The following is a 10,033-nucleotide window of genomic DNA, read 5'->3' on the forward strand; positions in this document are numbered from 1 at the left end:
TCTTCGAGAGCAAATTGGATGCTTATCTTGCTGGGATCCTATGACCCCAGCTGACTTCCTGCCCTTTGGGCAGGGGGCTGGACTTGATCTTCTGAGGTTCCTTCCAGCCCAAATGTCTATGAAATCTATGAAATAAGAACTCCAGAATGGCTTTTCTCCCTATCACTCTACCACTTAACATTAAAAATGAGATATATCCATGCCGGTCTTCTTTCTTCTCTGCTCTGCTTGTAAAATGCCAGGCCCAGGAGCGTAATAAATGGAAGCTTCCCCACTTAAGTAAGAAAGATGGTATAAAGGACCTGCAAGCCAACTACGTATTAGGAGGGGAAAAGAAGATGTGGCATTCATGTTAGGGAGCATGAGGACTTATAATTAATAAAGGGATGCTGGAGGGCCCACAGAATTAATTAGTTGGCATTTGGAGGGGGGCATCAGAAAACCCCTAGTATCATCAGGCAACATTTTATGTAAACAATGCCCTTCATTTATAAAATCCAGGAGCTATTGTTAAAGATAAAGGCAGGCAAGCATGAACTTCTAAGAAGCATAATGAGCAAAGATGAATAGGTGATTGCAAGTATCACAGAATCATAGAAGTAGGGTGGAAGGGACCTTGTAGATCTTCAAGTCCAACCCCCCACCTGGGCAGGAGGAAAACTGGGCTCAAATGTCTCCAGCCAGGTAGGCATCAAGACTCTTCTTAAAGACCCCCAGGGTAGGAACCAGCACCAGTTCCTTTGGAAGTTGGTTCTAGATCCTAGCCCCCCTAACTGTGAAGTAGTTCGTACGGATGTCTAATCTAAACCTACTCTCCAACAACTTGTGGCTCTTATTCCTTGTTATACCGGGGTGCTAGGGGAAACAAGGTCTCTCCCAAACCCTTCTGATCCCCCCTAGTGAGTTTATAGATACTCACCAAGTCCCCCCTCAGCCTTCTCTTGTGAAGGCTGAACAGGTTCAGGTCCCGCAGTCTCTCATTGTAGGGTCTGCCCTGTTGTCCCTGGATCATACGGGTGGCCCTCTCAATGTTGTACACATACCTCCTGAAGTGGGGTGCACAGAACTGGACACAGTACTCAAGTGGTGGCCTGACCAGTGTCGTGTAGAGGGGGAGGATCAACTCCTTGGCCCTACTTGAGATGTACCTGTTGATGGACGACAAGGTCTGGTTAGCCCTGCCAACTGTGGCCTCGCATTGTCAGCCCATGTTCATCTTGGAGTCAATGACTGCAATGACTCCAAGATCCCTTTCTGCCTCTGTGCTCTCAAGAAGGGAGTTTCCCATCTTATAAGTGTGCTGCTAGTTACTACTGCCCAAGTGCAGCACCCTGCACTTCTCAGTATTGAAACACATCCTGTTTTTGTTAGCCCACCCCTGCAACCTATCCAGGTCTTGCTGCAGTCTTTCTCTCCCTACTAGCATGCCAACCTCACTCCAAATTTTGCTATCATCAGCGAATCTAAACAGGTTGCTTTTCAGCCTGTCATCCAAATCGCTGATAAAGAGATTGAACAGCGCAGGCCCCAGGACCGAGCTCTGGGGGACTCCACTGCCCACTTCCCCTCAGGTCGATTATGACCCATCCACCACCACCCTCTGAGTACAGTCCTTCAGCCAATCTGTAATCTATCTGACTGTAGGCATCAATGCCACAGTCGCCTAGTTTTTTAATGAGGATGGGGTGGGAGATGGTGTCAAAAGCCTTGCTGAAGTCCGGAAAGACTATGTCCACAGCGACACCTGCATCCAATGCTTTTGTGACCTGATCATAAAAGGTAATCAGGTTGGTCTGACAAGACCTGCCCCTAATGAAACCATGCTGGTTGCCCTTAAGCATCATCCCTGAAGCCAGCCCATTACAGATGTGCTCCTTGATGATCTTCTCAAACAGTTTCCCAAGGATAGAGGTAAGACTGATGGGCCTGTAGTTGCCTGAGTCCTCCCTCCTCCCTTTTTTAAAGATGGGGACCACATTGACTATCTTCCAATCACCTCACATCTGGCCCAAGCACCATGAGCACTCATAAAACCATGTCAAGGGCCCTGCAATAACCCCTGCTAGCTCCCTCAACACCCTGGGGTGGAGAGTATCTGGACCTGCTGATTTGAACGTGTTCAGCCCCTCCAGAAGCTCTCTAACCCGGTCCTCCCCAACCTGAGGTCTGGAGGCGTTCCGCTTGAGTCTGTCTTGCATCATGGTGGGGAAGTCCTGGTCCCTGCGCAAGAAAATGGAGGTGAAGAATTGGTTAAAGAGGTTTGCTTTTCCCTTTGGCGCAACCACCAGATCACCCAGCATATCTTGCAGGGGCCCCACATTTCCCAGTGCCTTCCTCATCCTCCCTATACTATACTTTAAGTAGCTTAAAGTTCCTTGTAATGCAAGATGTGCTTGGGAAATTAAGAGATAAGGATAGATTAGAAAACATCATTTAATACTGTAGAAAGTCTGGATTGGGTGAATCTCATGGTTGTGGGGTAAGGGTCATGTTTATTAATTTTTTAACTTTTTGTTTAGCAATATAGAGTTGGGATATATTTTTCAAAAGCATCTAAGGAGTTTAGGAACACAGGTGCCTTGGATTATTAATTGAGTCTTGAAACTGAAACTGCAATCCTTAAAAATACTTTAAAAACTTCCCAAAGGCATTGCATTTAAACAAACTGTTTTTTCAAATACCTACAACATACCATTAATGAAGGAGTGATTATAGCTCAAGAATCATTTAGAGAAATATATTTTCAAGCTAAACTTGAATAACAAGGACTTGAAGTTTGGGGGAAAAAAATCCCTAGGTTTTTGTTTGTTTGGATTTTTTTTGCACTATTAAATGAGTACATTATTCCTTAAGAATTGTTCATGGTATTATTACTGACATTTCCAGTAGTATATTATGATGCAAGTGATATTTTTATAAATATGCACATCCTTCATCCAGAACAAAATGTGTTAAAGCTCCACAGTATTTCACAGTAGAAATATAGAAATGTTACTGTGTAAAATCATAAAAATTCCTGAACTTGATGTAGACAGAAAATCATTGTTTAAAAAATGGTATTTTAGGCATTTTGTAAGAAAATTAATCTATTTTATCAATGGCATTTTTCCACTTGTGGGAACTGCCTATTATTTTGACACTTTTTCAAATCCATGGAAAGAGTATTTATACAATAGTTTTGTTTGGAAATATTTTTGCCAAGCTCTTTAGAAGCTGCAATACTACCTTTACAAGAACTTAATGTAAAAGCCTGTTTCTATAAAGCAGCGGTTTTCAACCTTTTTAGATTCAAGGCACCACTTGGGGAAATGCTACCTCTTTGGGTGCAGGAAGGCACTTGCAGTTGTGCTGTAGCACTTTACATAAAACTCTAGGGGTTACAACACAATCAAACATAACAGCTCTTTGGTGTTTCATGGGAGATGGGGCTGGTAGCCTCCCTGTGCTAGCCATGAAGCAGGAGGCACTATCACACTCCTCCCATCATGCTCTGCAGGCTCCAGTGGCTGCCAGGGACTGCCAAGAGCTAGGGGCTAACTATAGCCAAACAGCTTGCCTGCCTGAGTTGTGTTCAGAGGTTACATTTTTTTGTACTAAGCAGCACCAAAAAGCACTCTACAGCTGTAAACTTACAAACTTTCATGGCTGCAGAGTGCTATAAAAATGTCTGATTGCATGAAAGTTTAATCTAGGAGCAGAGGAGCAAGCAGGGGAGGAGAAACCACTCCCTGCTACTGCGTGCCTGGCCAGCATGCTGGCTCCCCCAGTCTTGGGGTCACTGTGGGGAGAACCACCATTCCCTCTTTGTCCCTGAGGCCAGGCTGCAGCTCTTAGCTGGATGGAGGGAAGAGGTGGGGCCAGGATGAGAGACTGTCACTGAACAGCTGGGATTGGGGTGGCCTAGTGCTGAGTCAGGCAGAGGAGGCAAACTCAGCTTGCCCAAAGCTATAGTGTAGATCTGCACAAAGGCACAAGGGATATGGGCATAATCATCCAAAAGTAACCCTTACTGTGAACATGTACACAGGTTCACTAAGGCATTGTGCCCTACAGCACCATCATCTGATAGCTCATCAGACAAGGGTTAAATTGTTGTGCAATTGATCATTTTAAAAGTGGTCTGCAGCTGTGACCATTTGTTATTAGGGCTGTGCAAAGCTGCACCATTTCACTTTGACTTCCATTTCACCATTTTGAAGGGTTAGTTTGTTTTGACATTTTGTTTAGTTTCAAAGAACTGTTCCATTTTGTTTTGTCAAAACTGTTTTGCTGTTTTGATGTGTTTCGATGTTTCACCCATAGGCTATAATAAGGAATCACAAAGCTATAATAGGGAATCACAAAACTGCCTAAAACTTTGTAGTTTCTTGCCTGATTCAAATGAAAACAGCAGGGCTGCTGGCTCCTGCTGAGGCCACAAAGTCTAGTAAGTTTCAAGGAAATCGATGCAGGCGTTTCTGGTAAACTGCACCTCAAGCTTCTGACAAGCAAAACTCATGTCACGTGTGTGTTAAGACACAGTGGGGTAAAAACAGCAGGCATGGTATCCCCTTCTGAGGCCATAAAGTCTGCCAGGTTTCAAGGAGGTAGGAGTGGAGAGGTTTCTGGAAAACTGCACCTCAAGCTGCTGACAAGCAAAATTCATGACATGTATGACTTTGTGTGTGTGTTAAGTCACACCCTCACTGGTGCTAGGCCCTCTACATAACATGGTAGTGTGCCCCAATGAGGTCTCCTCCTCCCCTACAGCCTCAGTCTGGTCCACCACTTTAAATAATAGGTAAGTAAGCAGCACAGTAGCATCAGCAGCATCTCAGGCAGCCAAACTGTCACAAAGCCTTTCTGTCTCCCTGGCAGCCCCAGCCCTGGGGCTTAGATGTGCTCAGGGCCCTACCTCCTTGTGGTCAGCTAAACGGGGACAAGTGCTAGGGGTGTAGGTTATAGCCATGTTGCTCTAAGGACATGGCACTGACAAACAAGGTTCTTTGGGTCAATCTGATATGTTTTAGTAGACTAATGGAATAGTTAGAGAAATATATCTATAAGGAGAAGGGCTGGCCATCCACAACAAACATCTCCCTAATAGTCTGGGTGATCTCACTCACCTTTGTAACGTGCCCTCTTTTCTGTTTGCCTTTCCCCCACTATTCCAGGGTGGCCTGCCTCTGCTTTGGGGGGGACGGGGGCTTTGAAGCAAGAGGGGGACTTTTTCCACTGGTGCCACTGGTGCCAGGCTGAGGAGGAGCAGGAGCAAGGAGGTGATGCCCGTGGAGGTGCATCAGCATCCCCATGGTGCTCATATGTTTTGTTCCCTTGCCCTGATGGGTTTTGGCTTGGCAGTGCAGGCAGATAGCATATGTGGAATCATCTGCCAGCTCAAAATGATCCTAGACCACACTATCCACTCACTTCTGGAGTGCAGATGCATGTGCAGATGCTGCTTTTTCCCACTCCTCAGCAGACAGAAGCACAGCAACAGGAGAAGCAAACTCAGCTGAGCCACTTGCTTCCTCACCCTCTACCTCAGCTTCCTCTAAAATGCCTTCTGGGGAAGGAGACCTAGATCTATGGGAAATTTGAGGGGTGTGGAGCACAAACTCAAATGATTCTACCTCCTTCCCCACAATTTCCCTTGCTAGGGCACTCAGATCCAGATCCAGCTGTGGCTTTTCATTTGGCACTGGAAGGTTCAACATGGGAAGTAAAATGGAGGTGGAGGAGACTGTCATGCTGCTGCTGTTGCTTGTCATGGTAGTGGTGGTGGTGCATGTGGTCTTCAAGGGGATGTAGACTCAGGCACAGGCAGTGGCACTGCTCCCCTCTCTCTGCTGCCACTAGAACTGGCAGCCTTATGCCTTCTAGTTGTAGGAAAGAGGCAGGGTCTCAGTTTGGCGGGGAGGGGTGAAATTTACAGCTCCTCCTGTACCCTCTCTTCTGCTCCTCCCTGAAGGCTTGCCAGCTGCCTTTCCAGCACAGTTGATGGTGTATTTCATAGTGTCTTTGCCCTGGTGTGCTGGAAAATCTGTGTTCTTCTGTAATTTAATCTGTTTTATGTAGATAATTGTATGCACATGCATATTTATATAATGCACGTGTGCATGTATTTATGTAATAAATAAAATATATACATTTATGTAGCTAGTATTCTTGAATAAAGTCTATATTATAATATGCAATATATGCTGTACTTTCATGCACAGTAAATGGAATCCATACTGTGAGAAAAGACAGATTTTTTTTTCTGGGGCAAAAGAATGAAAATAGACTAACAAAAAAAAAAAGGATTCTGGGGAAGGAATAAATTGAAAGGAATCAATTAATATAATAATAAAATAAAAGGGTATAGAAAGCAGCTCAGTTCAAACAATGCTGCTTTTTATGATGTTTTTCCATCCCTTCCCCAGAGCACTGGGATTGGAAGGGACCTCAGGGAAAGATCACAGTCCTTCCTCCCTTTTTCCTGCTCTTCCCCCTCTCTCTCCTTACTTTGTTGCCCTGTGAGCAAGCCCAGCTTAAGGTCAAAATGTTTTGAAACTTTTGAAACCTTTTGACTGCCCTTGTTTCATTCTGAGGCGGTTTTGAAGACTTTTGTTTCATTTTGATTTCACTGTTTCGAGCTTGAAATGAATCAAAACAGCATTGAAACAAAACAGCTGGTGAAATTTCACACAGCCCTATTTGTTATGTTAAGGCTGTAGAGGACTTGTTGGTGTTTCATTACATGAAAAATGTAATCTCTATACACACCCTTATTTTTCACACTTGCTTTTTGAGTACAGAAAAATTTTAGAACAATTCTTCTTTTGCAAGGAACTCAAAGACAAGTCAGCATGTTTTTAACACTATGGATTCCTATTTGAAAGCATTGGGTTTATGTTGTGAATCATGTTTGCACACCTAACAGTGCACACCTACAGCACCCTTTGAATGATATTTAGACACCCAGGAGCATGACAGCACCCTGGTTGAGAATCGTTATAAAGACTTTTTTGAGTTTTCAGTTGCAAGCATATAAATAACGCCATTGCATTTGTTGCATGCAGTTATGTCTTTACTGAGTTTGGATACTAGTCTTGCAGGAAGTTGTAAATCCAGGGTGCTAGGCTTGGCTTTCATGGATTGTTTAGGGAAAGTTATTCATCAGAGACAGAAAGTGGAAAGCAAGAATATAAACAAGATCACAGTCCTCCAATTATGCATGTGCTGATCTTAATGAATGCAACTGGGTAATTCATATGTGTAAAATTAAGCATGTATGAGTGTTTGCAGAAGGATCAGATCTTATATGATGAGTAGTGAAGATCTTAAATTACAGCACATGCTAAAATAGAATTAACTGATTGACTTGGCAAGGTATTGTAAAGCTTTAATAATTTATAGAGTCATAGAATAGTAGAGCTGGAAGAAACCCCCAGTAGGTCATTTGGCCCCACCTCTCTTCAAGGCATCCTTATAAAGCTATCCTATACAAGTGTTTATATAACCCAGACAGCAGCAAAGTTCTGCAGAAGGAGGAGTGCTTTAACAGAGCTTAGGTTTGAGTGCAGGCTGCTTCCAAACCAGCCTGGGCTGGAGCTACAATTACAACCCTTCGCACTCCTGCCCAGTGTTGTTGCCACCACTTCTCCCCACTGTTCAGGAAAATTCCTTCAGCACAAAATGCTGCTGGAGCCCCATGGTTCTGCAAGCCAGATAAAATGGCTCCATGGGCTAGATCAGGGGTTGATAACCCCTGCCACACATGCCAGAGCATGGCATTGAAACCATTTTGCTCAGTCTGTTACAGCCACCTCAAACTCTGGGCAGGCCTCTGCCGCCAGCCAAAGAGCGCAGGCTACTCATAGCAGGTGGTGGGGAAACTGAAAGCAGCTGCACTAGGGTCTGTTTTGGAGCCCCTGATTGGTTCACTGTTGGTGGTGGTTGCACTTATGCCTTAGGGAAGATGATGGGGAAGGGACTGATGTTGTGCTGACATGACAAAGATTGGGCCCCTCACAGCTCCCCTGCCATCCATCCCAGCATGCCAATGTCTTATAAACTGAGTTTTTGGTAGTGTTTAGCACTCTTCCCCAAAATGTTGCCAACCCCTGAGCTAGATCCTGTGGGCTGTAAATGGCCAGTTTTTGGTTTAACCTATTCTTAAAACTACACACAAAAAAGTTGCACAATTACCAGGGACATTGTGCCAAAACACCAACAGCACTCTAACTTGCAACAGACAAAGCCAGGGTGTGAGGACACTGCCAATCTAGGCACTGCAAAGCAAGAGGTGGTCATTAAAAATACATTTGAGTGATCCACAGCCAGCATCTCCTCTCTTATCAAATTATTATCAAGTCAGCAGGACTGAATGATTTTCATCTGAGAGTGATGAAGGAGCAGGCTGAAGTCATTGCAGAACTCCTGGCAAAACTTCCACAGCTCATGGTGATCTGGAGAAGTCTCTGAGGACTGGAAGAGGGCCATTGTTGTGCTCATCCACAATAAGGGTAAGAGGGAGGACCCAAGTAACTATAGGCCAATCACCCTAACTTCCATCCTAGGGAAAATCCTAGAAAAGTTCATCAAGGAGTCTATCTGCTATAAGCTTGCAGAAGGTAAGATTCTGAATGACAGCCAGCATGGCTTCATTGTGGGCAGGTCTTGTCTTACCAACCTCACCTCCTTCTATGATCAGGTAAGTCACCCCCTGGACATGAGAGCAAGTTGACATTGTATACCTAGACTTCCAAAAAGCCTTTGATGTAGTATCTCATGATGTCCTCATGAGAAAATTGGAGGATTGTGGGCTTAACTCTGAGACAGTAAGGTGGGTGAGAAACTGGCTACAGGATAGGACCCAAATTTATAGTGAATGGATCTGTTTCATCCTGGTGAGAAGTGGGCAGTGGTATGCTGCAGGGGTCAGTGCTTGGTCCAGTACTTTTCAACATCTTTATTATCAATTTGGATGTGGGGGTAAAGAGCTCACTGGCCAAGTTCATGGACAACATCAACTTATGGGGAAGCATGGTCACAGTTGAAGATAGGCTACAGATACAGGTGGACCTAGACAGGCTAGCAAGTTGAGCGAATCAGAACCTGATGAAGTTCAACATGAAGAAATATAAAGTACTCCACCTTGGGACAAGCAGCCCTCAACATACTTACAGGCTTGAAGGCACCAAACTGGCTGGCACCATGAATGAAAGGGACCTGGGGGTAATAATAGACTACAGTATGACTATGAGCTGGCAGTGTGATGCTGTAACCAGTAGGACAAATAATACTCTGGCATACATCAATCAGTACATCTCCAATAAAGCCAAGGAGGTGATGATTCTGCTCTACACAGCACTGGTGAGACTGCAGCTGGAGTACTGCGTCCAGTTCTGGGCACCGCACTTTAAAAGGACGTGGACAAGCTTTAGAGAGTCCAAAGAAGAGCCACGCATTTGATCAGAGTCTTAAAAAGCAAGCCATATGAGGAAAGGCTGAGCGATCTGGGACTCTTCAGCCTGAGGAAAAGAAGGCTGAGAGGAGACCTGATAGCAGCTTACTGCTACACTAGGGGAGTACATCAAAGGCTCAGTGAACAACTGTTCACCAGGGCACCCTAGAGGAAAACCAAGAGTAATGGCCACAAACTCACAGAAGATCAATTCAGGCTCACCATTAGGAAAAACTTCTTCACAGTCAGGTGTCTAAACTGTGGAATAAGCTCCCTCCATTGGTGGTGCAATCACCTATTCTGGAGATCTTCAAGAGGAGACTGGATGGGCACCTTGCTGGGGTCACCTGACCCCCACTTATCTTTGCTGCTTGGTGCAACCTGGACCTGATGATGTTTTGAGTTCCCTTCCGGCCTTACAATCTGTGAATCTATGAAATGTGGAGGGACATAGTCTCTCAAACTAGCCTTTAAGTCTCAAGATTTCACAAATCAGACTCCAGTTAGAGAACTTTGCAGCCAGTGCTGGTTATTCGGTACTGATATAATGTGCTCACCAGTGAGATCTATATACTGTAGATATTTCTTAAATACATATATATA

Source organism: Crocodylus porosus, unplaced genomic scaffold (assembly GCF_001723895.1).
Source record: "Crocodylus porosus isolate Cpor-Errol unplaced genomic scaffold, CroPor_comp1, whole genome shotgun sequence".
NCBI lineage: Eukaryota > Metazoa > Chordata > Crocodylia > Crocodylidae > Crocodylus > Crocodylus porosus.